Genomic DNA, 16,006 nt, shown 5'->3' with positions numbered 1-16,006 from the left:
CACACACTCATACACACACACACACCCACCCACACACACACACACAAACACACACACAAAACCAAAAAAACACAAACAAAAAAACTCACACAGACAAACTCACACAAATACACATACACACACACACACACACAGACATTCTAAATATTCTTTTTTCTGGTAAAAGAGAAAATAACTTCACATTCATTTTTTAGATAAATGTACAGGAACTCTCACCAGCAACAAACCTAAGGAACAACAATCTATTTGATAACATGGTCATACCGTTATTATCACCACCATCAAAACTCGAAGACGATCTCCATGTCGAATCACAGGAATGGATTACAAATTTGTTAAGTGATCGTTTTGGTAATGGTTGTAGTCCTAGTAGTATTAGTAGTATGCTTCTCAGTCCTGATAGACTCGAGGGTTTGTTGAGGGAGTTTGGGGATTCGAAACCATGCAAAACCCCCACCATTGAGCAAATTGGTGGAGGACATGAAATCCCCGTAACGCCCCATATCATGCCCGATTTTAATTGTAGTATGCGTCCTCCGAATATAGAGAATTGTTATATTAATATACCAGGTACATATATAGGGTGCAGGGCTCAGACAGATACCGTTAAATGGGCTGATTGTATCAGCCCTGATACACTTGAAGGTTTTTTGATCCATATAGAGGATTTCGATACCACGCAACATGCACATCGTTGACAAAATTGGTGGAGGACATGAAATCCCCGTAACGGCCCCTTTTATGCCTGATTTTAATTTAGTTGACTCTGCCTTGCACAATGTACATGTGTATAGGGCTGAGTTTGAAGACCCATTTAATTCACCAACATCAGGTAGAATCATACTGTATCCGGGAGACAGTAAACTCCTATGTGGGTAATATTTAGGCCTTTATTTAAAGTGTGATTCGGGACGGGATGGGTGGTGTGGGAATAAGGCTGCAATCATACAAAAAATACTTTATATCAAAGAAAAGCTAGATAAAGTGTAAGAGTGTGGTTTACTTCCTGAAATCCTAAAACTTCAACGGGACCTCTATGATTTTTTGAGTATTTTTATGGATTGGGTTAATAATACAGTTACAAACTTATATAATTATAGTGTGTTGAGAAGTTGGCGAGTGATTTTATTTATTGGAAATTTAGATGTTAATTTGGCAAGAGTTAAGATTAACTTTATTTTAAGAGGAGGTGGGAGGAGGAATGTGGGGGCAAAATATAATGATGATTTAAAGGGGTGTAATGGTGTACAACGCTTCAATTTCGATACAGGGCTTCAATGCTTCAAATATGCATTTCTTGTGGCAGCTCACAAGCCTCTGCAAGAGAATGCTAGTAAGACACTGTTGGACAATTATGCAGTTAATGGGGGTCCAAATATCCCTAAAGTATATTTTAATTGTTTAGATGCTCAATATCCAGCAACAATTCATGGAATAACTATGTTTCAGTGGTCTAATGCACATTTAAAAATTGACGCTACTGTGTTACAATATTAACCAGAATTGGAGGGAGGTGAGTATGAATTGGGGGTTATATTTCCGGTAAGGGCTCTATCTATTGAATCAGTGAAACATTGGGTTTGGCTTCTTTTCAAGCCAGCCAGTGATCCTGATTCTATTGGACATTTTTTTTCCAATACCTAACATAAATCTGGTCCTAAGGGAGGGTAAAGGGAATCAACGGGGGGGTACTTGTTACTATTATCCAATATACTTTCCTAGATATCTGTCAAAAATTATGTTAAACAATCATATGGAGCTTTGCAAGAGTCACGGATGCCAGGATGTGCAAATTGCTAGCGGTTTTAGAGCAATTTCGTAATTTCTGATCTTGACAAACTCACTCCAGCAGAACGGTAAGGTGAGCTTAGACTATGAAGCTGCTCTCGTAAATGTGTAAGATCCATTGCAATCAAAGCTTGTTAAAAAAACATGAGGTCATAGCAGTCTCCTATACTCAAGCACAAACACAATCGTTCAATTCCATGCAATTAGTAGATGTAGTTGAGAGGGTTGGTTATGAGGATTGTTTACTCTCAGCCATGATAGCATTGACTAAAACAGTAAATAAATCGATGTCACGGCAGCGAAATACATCCTATCCAATGACTCTATCACCAGAGGACGAGATGGCCATTAAAACTGAAAAAATATGTTGGGTTTTTAAGGGGAATTTGTTGAGGGTAATGGGAAAGAGGGAAAAGGGGAAAGGGGGTAAAGGGATGGTCTACGATCACGATAATTTGCGCAACCCAATTGTATCGGGATTGAATAACTTTTTTGGAGTGGCCCATCCATCATGTAATTTAAACGATAGTCAACAATTGTTTCTACCTATTTATATACACATTTCTAGCTATGATATGAAATTTATTTTACTGACATTGATCCGATTGCAAAAAGGTGGATTTGTATATGGTGCTAGGGTATATGGCTATTTGTCTTGAAATATTACACCGAAATCGTCTAAAAATTTGCTGTTCTGAGAATTAAAATGACGAATAATAGATGATAATAAATTGTGCGTAATAAAGATTCGTTTTTTAGATTCCTTTAGTTTATTCCCAAAACCTCAAGCCAACTCATTAAAATACAGAAAAGTAACGATTTTAATAGTTTCCCTCTCCTTAGGTAACACCTCGTTAAAGAACACTTTCTAGAGGGTGAAATGAATTATTTATTAACGTTTAAGGGCATATATCCGTAAGACTGCTACAGCTCCACTACAAGGCCTTCTGAGGAACAATTTCCGCCTGTCGCCTCATTTTAAAATTCATTTTACGAGTGTTAATGTACTACTGTTGACTGTGAATTTGCCAAGAAGGCTTGAGGTAAGAATGGATGTGAAAATGAGTAGGATTGTCATATGTTGTACACAGAAAGTGATATATGGACGTATCGGGATACTTTGAGTAAAAACACGAATAAAATCTACGAGATGTTTGGGTTTGATTTTGGTTATTATTTTTCCACTCCTTATTTGGTAATTAATTTAATTTTTAAGAGCAGTAAAGAGGAAATAGGCCTGATCACTGACGTTGATCAACATCTATTTTTAGAGAGATCATTGAGGGAAGGTTATGTTTTGCATAGAGATTTTGTTCTTGAAGTCGATCCAACGGGACAAGACACCGATTTAAATCCGGGTGCATATTTCCTAGATATAAAATCCCTCTATCCATTGACAATGTCCCACTACTCTTCACCATGAAGAAATTATAATTTACTTAACAATTCTTGTTCTTTAAATTTCCCAGCATTGCCTTTGTTGAGGAGACTTAACTGCGAGGATGGTTTTTTGAAATAGACAGTGAAATACCCATAGAGTATCATGATTCAGTGAAGGATTTTGTTTTCCCGTGCATAAACAAAGCGGTGGCTAGAGACTCTTTGAGTCCATACAAAATTTCTACGTTAGAGGATGATGGTGTGCACTGGAAGTCTTCCAAACAAAAACTTATCACCGACCTTCATCCGCAAGAATATATCGCTGTGCTTCACATTATTTTATGGCGGATAGTAACTAAAGTTTTCAACGTCAGAAGGATACAAGGATACGTCACAAGGAGCCCTCCAAGTTGCCCATAAACCCTATTTGTAAAACGTTTATTGACACTTTTGTTGATAAACATTCCGACGCGAAAACGAAGGTTGAAAAGGAAATTTTTAAACTCATTTTGAACTCAGCCTTCGGTAAAATGTGCTGAGACTGTACGTAATCGAAGTCGTTGTGACGTTGTGACTGACTCAAAAGAATGTGCTCAAATCGTTTCTTATCTATACTTCACCTCATTCACCATCATAAACTCGAATATGGTCCTCTTAAATAGAAAACAATAAATGTAACTCTAAATAAAAAAGTTGCTGATAGAAGTGCAATAACAAGAATATCAAAAAAACTCATGTTGTCATTCTATTACGATGTGTGTAGGCGCCAATGGCCGAGGGAGGGAGAAGTTCAAGTATATTACGGGGATACCGATTAACTTTATTTAAAAGTAGGCACCATAAATTAATTAAAATATTTGAAAAAAGTGTACATATTAGGTCTAGAATGGACTTTACAAATCGGGACTAGACTATTTATCTGGAACTCGTTAAACACCATGCCCCAGATATGTCATTAATTTAAAAATCAGAAAGTAGAACTGCCTTGATTGCCTATAATCGAGTTGTGGGTCTGAAGGGGCAGTTAGTGCAAACACAATAAAATAGTCGAAAAGTTCGGTAAGGAGTTACCTAGACACTATATGAATAAGAACTTTGACATGAATGCACACAGAATCTGTATGGAAAATAGTATAGTTCGATGGACGAAAGTCATGGCGATTTGCTCTATAGAATTAAAAACCCACAGGGTATTAGTTGACAAAATAGTCATGTGTACTGTGTTAAGTAAAGTCCATGTGTATGTAGACGGTGTGAAGGTCCTACCAAATCGAAATTATCTAACTTCTAATTGAAGTATGTGACAAGATTATCAACACCGCCTCGGTTTGAAAACAATCCAATAGTAAATTGCTTGATGCTTGGATTCTTTTTAATAGATATTTTTTTCCCAACTCAGCATTAGTTTTTTTTTCACCACTTAGCAGTAGTTTTTTTCCCAACTAAGCAGTTTTTTTTTATAGCAAGGTAGAGTCGTATGTTTTTTTTTGTAAATAGAAAAAGTGTTCAAATTGTTTTTTTTCGCACCCGTGGCCGGCCCGGAGGGGGGGGGAGGGGGCTCGGCCGGCTGCCGCCAGCGGCCGCCGCGCCCTTTCGGGGGGTGGAGGGAGCCCTTTTTCCTATTGTGATAAGTGTTTTTTTAGTGTCTTGTTTTGAATTTATTACATGATAGTGCCTTTTTCATGTTTTTTTATGTGTATGTATGTATTAATGAAACATTTAGTATTTTGTTGTGATATTTTTATTCTGTAAGTAAAAAATATGTGTCATTCTTTAAAAAAATGTTTTCTTTTCTTCTTCTCGAATCTTATTAGTGAAATTACTATTAGTATGTAATGAATGGAACGATTCGATCTACAATCAGTTGTGTTTTGACATCGATGCAAGTGGGAGCTACATATCAATTTAAAACGCAATTTAGGTTGTTTTTTTGCAGACCATCAATATTCAGCAAAATCACACTTTTAAAAAAAATAACTCAAAAATCGTGATAATATATTTTTAGAAAATCCAACAAAAATTCACTATTGCCACAGTATTTGGCAATAATACAATGATAGAATAAAAACTATTGCTCCAGACACGAAACTCATGGATGGACTTGATAGTTTCAATAATATTGAATCAAAATGTTGGTTGATTATCGATGAGCTGGCTGAGTCCATTGAACAAAAGTTTCAGGATATGATACAATTGTTCCCTGTACAATATCATCATCAACGGATCTCCGTGACTCCAGTTCTACACAATCTGTTTCATCAGAGAAAGTGCATGAGAACACTTACTTTGAATCGCACCAACTGCATCATCTACATGGCTGTCTGTGATTCTAGGTCTCTCATCATGTTAAACAGATAGGTATATCCTGATAAACCAAAACTTCAGCTCTCGGCCTACAATTAGACTACCAACAATCCGCACGGATATGTTCTACGGGACCTGAATAAGAAAACACAGGAGAATCTGTGTGTAGTCACCGATATTTTTGATAATGAAGATACTTTATATCTGCCGGTGGAAAGTAAAAAAGGTTGTTAGTTGCAATCGTGACCCTGGAAAAACTACAAGAACATTGATATTCATTTACCGTCCTAGGTGATTCAAAAGTGAAACCTAGGAAAGTCATACCCAAACATGGTGCTAACAGATAATTCATTAATCTTAGATATGAACTTTGTTTTAATCTAACTGAAGGCAATGTTCAACTGCCAGAAGGTCTTAAGCAACAGATAAAGCAACATCGTTCCCATGTATGTTCTCTAGCATCAGCAGCAAGCAAAAATAAAGGAAACGATTTTAAAAGAAAACGACTTCTTCAAGCGGGCGGTAACTTCTTTACACTTTTACTGCCAATCATTGCAGGACTTGTAAACAGTTTTCTCTAGAGCGAGAATGGCCAAACCATATAAATTGACTCCAATTGAACTCGCCCTTTCGCCAAAGGAACATTTCGAGGAAAATCTCAATAAATTGATTAACAATTAGACAATTGCAGACCATTAAAACTTAGTTTCGCTTCGAACTGCACTTCGCCGAGTGTGCAAAAGTAAGTTCTATCGTGAGAGACCACTCAAAGTAAATTTCATTAATCAAAATAAAGAAATTACTCCATCATCATCATCATCATCATCAACAACGATAATACCAAAAAGAAGAAGAAGATTTGTCTAAAGTAATGACAAGTGTGGTAGATCTAATGTCACATTCCTATTGTGAACAGTGTAAGAATCTCGACATATCTCAATGATAATAAACATTTCCAAATAGATGCCAATGGAAAGCAATTTGTAATCCATGGCAAGATCTATATTCCACTTGATTTATTAACAGGTTTGATCACGATTCGTAAAAGACTTGTATCATTTGACTGTCATTTGCATACATTTTTCATCTCATTAAACTTTCCTAAAAGCCTTAATTGGCAATAAACATGTTTTAAAATAATTAAAGGAATTTATTCAAATATCAAAATATGTTTACGAATAATTTTTGGAAAAATAAAAACGCCAAGTCGAAAGGATTTGAAAATAGCTATGGGGGGAGGAGGCAAGCGACGTCATCTTAATATCACTCCATCCCCCTCACTATCATCTGACAGTATGAAAATGGACTGTGGACACTTCAATGCGTGTTTATTCTCAAAATGGTTGAAGCATTGAAATATGTTTATGAGAATATGGGTGCAGTGGGAAGTTAAAGCTCACCCACGACACTTGCTCAAGTCACTGGAATTGAAAAGAATCGGGTGGCAGAGTATCTACCGAATGAATCAAGTTCCAATCCGCACCGTAATCGTAAAGATCGCGGTAATCACTATAGAAAAACTAAACCATCTTATTCCCAACAAAACTGCAAGCAGATATTTTGGCTCTGAAGGGAATTCAATAATCTCGCAGTCATCTATTAAAGTACGTTCTACCTACAATTAGTGTTTTTAGTCACACTGCATATGCCGTTCTACCGCAGTTAAAGAAAAATGACGGTGTTGCAAAAGCTGTTGAAGTTATCATTGAACAGGATTGCTACAAGAAGATTCAAACGGATTAGGGTGGTGAATTTGTTAATCCCCATGTAAAGAAGGTTCTACTGAAATATAATACAGTCCTTTATCATAGTCATAGTCCAATAAAGGCAGCATTGGCCGAACGGCTGATAAAAACTATTCGACTTTTAATTTCTAGATATGAAACTTTAAAAAATACTGCTGCTTTTATTCATGATTTGGATAAAATAATGTTGATCTATAATCAACGTCCACATCGATCCCTTTCCAACTAAACCCCAACAGAAGTTCATAATTATGTCAATACACTTGACACTTTTCTTAAACAATATTCCAATGGTGGTGGTGGTGGTAATGAGAACAAAAAGAAGACATTCAATGTTGGTGATACTGTTCGAATCAATCGAACTACTGGTGTTTTAGAAAAGGGTAATTACTTGTGGTCCACTGAACTTTATAAAGTCTCCAGACTATTGGACACTAAACCCATAACGTATCGTCTACGTGACATGAAAGATGATGGAATTCTTGGCGGCTTTTATGATTATGAATTACAAAAAGTTAAAAACACCGGAATCTATCAGATTGAAAAGATATTAAAGACTCGTACTCACAGGGGCATGAAGCATTTGCTTGTTCGTTGGCTTGGATACAACTCTGATTTTGATTCGTAGATATCCGCCGACGACATACACAATGCCCAATGATTTTTATGTAACGTTTTTGTCCAACGTTTCCGACCCGCTCTACAATGATTTGAATAAAACAAGTGATTTTTGGACGAAAATATCCCCCGCCATCAAATTTGATGATGGAAAGTATGAAGTTGCTCTTGTCGACTGCATTCTCAAAAATACATATGATATTCTGAGAAAGGATCGTGTTTATGAGATAAAAGTTATACCATTCTATTGGTCACTCTTTGTCGAGTATGAATGGGTTGAAGCACTTAAATCTAGTGAATATCCCCTCCTCACACTGAAATACAAAGAATTTGGTAGTATGAACGATATGTGTCGTACAATCAATAGAAAAATCTCTGTTCGCAAGAATGGTACATTCCAATTTAATTATTCAATGGAACATGATAGGATTTACATTAGCTCACCTGTTGACACTGAAATGATTCATCTCAATGATAATCGGAGAGATGTTCTTGGCTTCAAACGGAATATGATCAGTGGTAAAAACGCTGGAACTGTCAGTGGGATGAATCGTGTTATTTTAGCTGATTATCCACCCGGTTTTGCCTTGGGCTCTTGTATATTTCTTTATGCGTCCTTTGTGGAAACATAGAAAGCTGGTAATTCAAATGTCCCTCTCCTCCGCGTTATTGAACGAAAAACAACCCATGAACATGTTCATCACTATAATGTAAAGCATCTTCAGTATGTTCCTGTAAACACTTCATATTTGGAACTCTGTCAGTTAACAATAAGAAGTGAATTAGCTGATACTCTAGTAATAACAAAAGGTTTGGCCATGATTACATGTAATTTTTGACCCATTCTGCAACAACAACAACAAAATGGCTAATAGAAAAAATATATTTGTATGTCCTGATTTTGATTGCTACGTTACTGCTCTACAACCACGACCATTGGGTCATGGAATGGACTATTATAAAGGCCGTTCGTTAATATCGGGCTACGGTCTTGGCAGTTGGTTTGCTCAGCTGTTTCACTCTGCAATACCGCTGGCTAAAAAATATATTACGCCGGTTGCTGCAGATTTTGCATCCTCTAAGCTAGACGATTGGGGGGATCGTAAAGATTTTAAAGAAAGTGTTTCACAAAATCTCAGGTCCAGCGCACGATCCCTTGGCGAGCGATTGAAATCACGACAAAGTGGAAAAGGTTTTAAAAGGAGGAGAAACATCTCATGACTTATCAGTCTCTACTCAGGTCAGTAGCTAAAGACATCATCATCACTCTTGTCAAAGAAAAGTAAAAATGAGAAAAAGAAACCAAGAAGGAAAATTGTTAGATCGAAAAGGGATTGCTTTTCCTAGACTGAAATGGCATATCTACCTCACAAGGAATCTCATCCCACTGTCACCACATCTCTAAATCGTTTCAATACAGAAAGTGTGGATGTCAGTGTAAGACACGGGTACTATGAACAATTCTATCCACAGCAACCCCTCTCTGAAAACATAAATTTTCAAATTTATTACTATGAAGACTACTTCATATATTTATCTTCCACATTTTGATTTAAAAGTTGTGGTGAGGAAAAAGTATGACAATATACCTCCCTCCAACGTCGATGGACTATCCTATGAAAACGGTATACTACACAATTTATTTAAACAACTATGTGTCTACATAAATGGAACATTGGTGAGCACTAGCAGCAATCTATCAAACTATACGAGTTACATACAATTTATGTTACATACAATTTATGTTGATGACTCCAATGACCTCTAAGAAATTGAGCGGTCTGCCAATGGGCTATGACTATAGATCAAATGTTGATACTGACGGTGAACTCACTTGGACAGTGAGCAAGGAGTATCATTTAGTTGGTAGACTCAATCATGAAATATTTAATGTGTCCCAGTGGATGCCCCTTAATGTTAAAATTGATATAAAGTTACAACTTGCACCGTCCAATTTCATATTGAGAAAAACACTTGATGCAGCACACGATGCTAATTTCAATCTCACCTCGGCAATACTTCATGTGTGAAAACAACAGGTTATGAGTTCTGTTGCTTTGGCAATTGAAAAACTAAGAGCCTCTGGAAATAATATCAAACTGCTCGTTACTCACACAATCGCCAATCAACGTCATATTGCCTTTCGATCAAGTACCTACACCTATTCTTCATTTATCAATGGTGAAGTTCCTTCGAATCTCGCCTTGACTTTTATAAAAGGTGCCAGTGCCATAGGATCGTGGACAAGTTCGCCACGTGAATTTGAATTGTTTGGACTTTCCTCTCTTGTATGTAAAGTAAATGGAATTCCTCTCTACAATTTGTCCTTTGATAAATCCTATAGGACCCTATATGAGTTGACAATGCAATCCCTAGATCGAGATTCTCAACTATATGAAAATGGTATTACCGATTCGATGTTCGCAAAAAGTCATAATATGATTGTTTTGGACTTGTCTTGTGCTCAAGATATGAGTATTGTCCGAACGGGTACTGTACGTTTAGAGTGTACCTTTGACAAACCATTAACAGAGAGTGTAACATTAATCTCACTCCATCAATTTGAAACCTATTGGGAAATTACCCCCGACGGTAGTGTTCTATTAGACTTGGCACCAACAACACTAATCAAATAATCGATGTATTTAACATGGATCCTTTTATGTCCGAATACAAATACTATTGTATACCCTCAGACTTCCTTCATTATATTCATACTGTTAACAAAACCATTATCATTGTTAATAGTAGTCCATCGACTGTGCAGACGGGTTATTGGCTATGCATCTATCAAACAGCGAAGAATATAGAATTTTTTGATCCTCTTGGTCTACCATATGCATTCTACACACCATACATTAAAAACTACCTTGAAGGAAGTGGGAAAACAATTATTCAAAATCGGATGCGAGTACAAGATTTATCAACCAAAAGCTGTGGTTTTCATACATTACTTTTTTTCATTTTTTGATGTCGTGACTATACTTTCAGTGAATTTCTCAACATTTATGTACACAGTTCATGTTTGAATGATTTTCTAGTAGAAAATACCCTCTCAGACCTGTATAGTTTTGATTTCAGAGCCCTAAGAATAAAGTGTTTTAAAAATGTATGTGAATTTGCTTATCAATAAAATATATATATGCACTATAAAAAAAGTCTTTTGTCTCCATTGTTTAGATTTCTTCTTCTTCTTCTTCTTCATAGTCATTTAGATTGTCATCATCATATTCGTCGTCGACAACGATTAGTGGTGGCATATCATTTGGACTTAATTTGTGCTGATCCTGGCGTGCAAAGTCAGGGTCACATTTTCCGCAATATATTGTAACTTCATTTTTATTAAATCTTCTTGTGAAGTCAATGATACTATTACGAATCATATTGAAAAATTCACCTGTTTCTATCTGATCATTTGAAGGAATGTCGCAGACAATATTCTCATATGTCAAAGAAAAGTAAAAATAAGAAAAAGAAACCAAGAAGGAAAATTGTTAGATCGAAAAGGGATTGCTTTTCCTAGACTGAACATTGCTTTTCCTATTGTAACTTCATTTTTATTAAATCTTCTTGTGAAGTCAATGATACTATTACGATTCATATTGAAAAATTCACCTGTTTCTATCTGATTATTTGAAGGAATGTCGCACACAATATTCTCATATGAAGAATCACTTTTTGTCACAGCCAAATAAAAATCACTAGGTTTATAATCATTATTTGCATTGTCCTCACAATTATGATGCAGGAACCATACTCTCTTCATGTTTTTACAATTGAAACGTGCTCTAAATTCTTCTTCCCAATACAATTTAAATTCACGACGATACCAATTCCTTAGAAATAAACTGAAGTCACGTTTAGGGTTTTTTCCAATCATACCAGGGTAAGTATTTTCCCACTGGTCACACTTATCATAATGACAATAGGAACATAGATATCTATTAGGATGAGAGTTACAAGTCTCTTCAAGACAGGTATTACAGTCCTTAATTTGTACAGCATATCCTTTATGCAATTTACACGGAATGCATAATCTAAACTTTTCATTATAGTCATCAACTGTAGTACAGTTCTTACATGATGACCAGCTGCCCAATGTATATAAACATAGTGAACATGTATAATATATTTTTTCGATGTTGTCCGTCTTACTGCCAAAAAGAAACTGACTCAAAATCAATAAAAAAACAACAATGTCGCCACTCTAAGTGAACCTAGATTAACCCAATTTTTTACATATCTCTCTCACTATGACTGTGTGTCTGAGCGGGTGTGCTGCCATCTATAATATCCAAAATAGCCTGAAAAACTAATAAAAACCATATATCCATACAATAAAACATCCATACAAAAAAACATTAAATAAAACACTATCCATATAACAATACCAGGAAAAAAAAAACCATCAATGCATGAAAACAGTCATGACTTTTAACAGAAACATGATATTTAACACCAGTACAATGAACAATAAAAATCCATAAACATAAAACATCCATAAACATAAAACATCCATATACCTCTCTTCTCTCTTTAATTTATACAGCAATGTCCTATCTGTCTGCTACCTTAGATTAACACAGTAATGTTCCACCTGGCCGCTACCTTTAATTGATACAGTAACTTCCTACCTGTCTTGTCTCTTAGATTGACACAGTAATGCCCTACCTGGCCGCTACCTTTATTTGATACAGTAATTTCTTACCTGTCTTGTCTCTTAGATCGACACAGTAATGCCCCACCTGGCCGCTACCTTTAATTGATACAGTAATTTTCTATCTGTCTTGTCTCTTAGATTGACACAGTAATGCCCCACCTGGCCACTACCTTTAATTGATACAGTAATTTCCTACCTGTCTTGTCTCTTACATTAACATGGTAATGCCCCACCTGGCCGCTACCTTTAATTGATACAGTAATTTCCTACCTGTCTTGTCTCTTAGATTGACACAGTAATGCCCCACCTGGCTGCTACCTTTAATTGATACAGTAATTTCCAACCTGTCTTATCTCTTAGATTGAGACATTAATGCCCCACCTGGCCGCTACCTTTGATTGATACAGTAATTTCCTACCTGTCTTGTCCCTTAGATTGACATAACACTACTAGCATATATTTTGGTTTTTGTTTTCACTGTCTAATAAAAAGATTTATCCCTATTCTACTTGTTACTTATCACCATGGAAAGGCAGTGTAGTCTTTGAAATCATCCACGTCGTATATATGGTGATAATATGACCGAAGAAGTTTATAAATATATAAACACCCATAAGACAAGCAAATATTATAAACCAACGGGATTTTCTTCACAATGTGAAAAAAATGATGATTGTTCCACCTTTGATAAAATTCGATCTACATTTCGGCACTTTTAAGGAAGAAAAGTTTAAATCAAGTTTACAACTAAAGACTTTGAATTACCTTATTAAGTATAAAAGTAGAAAAAGAACTTTGGTAGTTAGAGATAAACTTTCCCTGGAAAATCTTATATCAAAAAAGGTTAGTGCAAGCAGCAAAAGAACATTTAGTGTTTGAAAAAAGTCCAAAATTTCGTTTTAAAACCTAATAAGATCCTTGTGAGAGAAATTTCTCATCAACAGAAACATCTTTACATAGAAACACAAATCAAATAAAAGATGTTAGACTGGTAAGGGCATCTACAGTTAAAATTTTTACCAATTTTGTATATAAACACGAAACTTTTAACAAGTCAAACATAGACATAAGTATTTTTATTATTTTTTTTAAGGATGAATAAATTACTATTACAAAAGCAGCCAAGGTCAACAAAAGGTTCACACTTGTGTCCGTAGTGACGGACACTGAGGACTATGAATTGAACTTGACGAATATGGACTATGAATCAAACTTTCCATCTCTGTGCCAATACGCAATTAAAAGATGAAGGAACCTACAAAAAGTTTTCCTTCTCTTATATTAAGAACTCTTAGAAATTAGTTCAAAAACTAAAAGAAATCGAAATTTATTTAAGTTCTTTGATCTCAAACTTCAGCATAAATATATACAAATATTTATGTGGAAGCTGCTGAAATTCTTCTTAGAAAAAATTTATTAAGAAAATTGGACTTAATTAGTGGTAATAAGGATTTGGAAGTCTGAGTAATAATCAATTTAGTAAGATTGTGCATTACGTTCTCTTTTTTTCAATTCAGAAAGAAAATTTTTAACAAGTAAACGGTTTACCAAGCGGGGCCCCTTTAAGTCCATTATTAGCAAATTTTTTTGTTGAAAATACTGAAACAATATTGTTATTTTTATATTTTTTTAAACATAATTTTTGGGGGTGGTATATGGATGATATAATTTCAGCATGGAATTCTGGCAAAGGAGGAATTGAAATGTTTTTTGGAATATGTTATTCTTTGTTTGTTTTTTTTTAGGAGGGGGATTTAAACTTTAGTGTAGAATTAGAAGAGGATGGGAAATTTTATTTTCTTGATTTTCTTCTTTTAAAGAATGAAAATAGTTTGGACTTAAAAATTTACAGAAAACCGATTAGCAAAAATAATTTTTTGTCTTTTTTTCCCTTCGCGCTAGCTGAATAAATATGGGTCTGATCATATCTTTAACCGGCAGCATTTTTCATATTTTCTTTCCGAAATTTATTGAGAAGGACTTGTCCTTTCTAAGGGAAATACGAATAAGTAATCATTATCCAGACTGGTTAATTGACCCGACCTTTTCAAAAAGAAGAAAGTCTTCTTGAGATTTCTAAGGAAGTCTTAGAGACAACTCTACAATGGCCACTATTGAGGAAAAGCTGGATGATTATGAACAGGAGCGTTTACTTGATTCTTTTCTTTTGTTAGTGAAGCAGGACCCCAGAAATAACCTGGGTACTACTGTTCTTGACATAGTGAAGAAAATGGGTGTAAATGTCCAGAAAGAACAGTTGTTGTTTGTAAACCATTTTAGAGTTTTGAATGCTTCCCAGAATATCCAGACAGTTACGACTGTCGCGTCAGTTATTGTAAAATTTGCAACTTAAGATAAGGCGTATGCTGTTTTCAGAGCGAAATCTAGGCTGGCGAAATCGGGTGCATTTGTCAAGGAATATTTTACGAAATTAAAAAAAACGATTTTTGAAGGTGCAAGAGACAGATATGGTGTAAGAAACGTATGGTCTGATCGTGGCCGTGTTTACAAACGTGAGCAGGGTGATAGCTACCTAACACGAATCCGCTCACTTGTTGACACCCTTTAGTGTCTTAGAAAAAGTTGATTATTTATGTTTTATTGTTTGTTTGTTGTTTCGTTTGTTTTTTGTTGTTTTTTTTGTAGTAAGCTCTATTCGCTCTATTCTTGTTTTTTTTTTTTTTTTTTTTTTTTTTTTTTTTTTTTTTAGAAAAAAGAAATTAGTTTATTTCTATGAATTTCAATTTCTTTGACTCTAGTTCGGGTGATATCTCCTCCTTGGGTGAGCGACTGCTTCAATTTGAAAATAACCCAATAGATTTTCTTAGCTTGATTAATAATTCAGTAGGCCAGTCTAATAAATGACCATCAAATCCCAATTTTTCGTTTAGTAGTAATTATGCATCGGATTTAGATCGAGTATTCAAACGAGATGGTAGTTTCTCTGTGCTTCAGCTTAATGTACAGGGCCTTTGTTCTTCATTTGATGAGTTGAAAAAAAATAGTGCGTAGTGGCCCCCCTGATTTTATTGGTCTTTTTGAGACTTTCCTTGATTCGAAAAATGAATCTCTATTGCATCTCTCTGGGTACAAGATGGAATGTTTAAATCAAAGTAGGATGCCAAGAGGTGGCCTTACTGTTTATGTTTCGGAATGTCTTCCGTACTCTGTTAGACGTGACCTGTCAAGAAATGAAGAAGTAATTTTTGAATCCATATTTATTGAGATTAAAACCCAAGCTAAAACTTTGATTGTTGGTAATATATACCGGTCTCCTAGTGGGTCTGTTCCCTCTTTCCTTCAGATTCTTGTTCAGGTTTTGGAAACAATTCAACTTCATTCATGTGAACTTGTTGTTATGGGTGACTTCAACCTTAATTTGTGTGACCAGAGGTCATCCTCGTCCTTGGATTTTCTTTCAACAATGCTCGCTTGTGGATCATTACCTTCTGCATGCATACCAACTCGCATTACTAACACTACTGCTTCTTTGCTCGATAATATTTTTTCA

This window comes from Artemia sp. Qi Xiang Cuo, chromosome 11 (genome assembly GCF_049724085.1).
Source record: "Artemia sp. Qi Xiang Cuo chromosome 11, ASM4972408v1, whole genome shotgun sequence".
In the NCBI taxonomy this organism is placed as follows: Eukaryota; Metazoa; Arthropoda; class Branchiopoda; order Anostraca; family Artemiidae; genus Artemia; species Artemia sp. Qi Xiang Cuo.
The sequence above is the reverse complement of the archived record's forward strand: the minus strand, read 5'-3'. Positions refer to the sequence as shown.